Raw genomic sequence first — 1,317 nt, 5'->3', positions numbered from 1 at the left:
GGAACTTGTACCAGACCCCAGGCTGCATACTGTGACCCATTCAGCCATTTATCTGGCAGGCATTGCCTGTATGTGTTCTCATTTACAGCAAAAATACAGTTTACACTTTGATGGCACCCCTGGCAGGGTTCAAGGTTCACTGGGGTACCACGCACACAGAGAACAAGTGGGATGCAAGCGGTTGTCATAGTGAAAGCCCTAAGGATGTCAGGCCCTGCCTCACTGCCTCTGCCTCCCCCAACTCCTTTCCTAGGGATCATCATGAACTCCTTATACAATCGGTCCTACCCTGCCAGGAAGTATAGCAAAGGTTCAGTATTACCCCTCCTTCACTCTTTTGCTTATTCAGTGGGGCTTAGGATGGATTTTCTCTCTCCTTGTCCCAACAGATACAATCAGTTAGTCTCATTTGTTCTTAAGGTACATGTACTGTCAGTCAACCCCTTGGCCCAAAGAAAGAATAGTCTGGTGTCCAAGTTACTCTTGGATTATCTTCTCCTGCAACCCCCCAGCCCGCCTCCTTATCCCCCACCCCTTTCTATGACTCTGTTGGCCTCTTCTGAACCCTCATGTGGTATTTAAGGGCCTGATTTCTGACTTAATTTTGCTGCTGCTTCTCTTTAGGGTGGGAATCTTACCTTGAGAGTAGGATGGAACAAGAGCATGGGGCTGGGTGGGGTAGGGGGAGTGGAATTGAGAATTTATCCTCACGTGTTGATTTATTTATAGAGAAGATGTTGAAACCCATATTCCAGCCCCAAAGAAATATTTTCTAGAATCATTCCCAGAAAACACACACACATAGACACTCACACATTGAGTTTTGCCCAAGGGGCAAACTCTTTAAAGGTATAAAGGATACAACTTGGGGCAAAAAAACACATTCTAAACTTTAGCCCTAAGACTGGACCCAAAATGAACATCCCTTCCCCCTAAAAGAGTAAACAAAAAAAAGTCCCCCCAAAACATCAAATCAACAAAACAGGCTCATAAACAACTGGCAGGTTCATAGACTCATTTTTGCAGCTAATGATACAAATACCAACCAAATCTGACTGAATCTTGAGCCATTCATTTGGATGCAGCGTGAGAGAAACTGAAGATACAACAGCCACCAAATTATTTGAAGAGAAAATGAGCCAGATGCCCAACCAAACAAACAAAAAAATATGGAAAAGAAATGTCTGAATACACTGAGTTATGTAAGAGTCGGAGAAAGAATTCATAGGGTTTCTGGAAACACAATTTCATCAAGAGCTGAAGGAAAATGAAAAGGAAGACAGCAGGTGTAATTGCCGTGAGCAATCGTTTCCTGCT

This window comes from Lipotes vexillifer, unplaced genomic scaffold (assembly GCF_000442215.2).
Source record: "Lipotes vexillifer unplaced genomic scaffold, Lipotes_vexillifer_v1.1 scaffold1306, whole genome shotgun sequence".
Classification (NCBI taxonomy): domain Eukaryota; kingdom Metazoa; phylum Chordata; class Mammalia; order Artiodactyla; family Lipotidae; genus Lipotes; species Lipotes vexillifer.
This window is presented reverse-complemented; position numbering follows the sequence as displayed.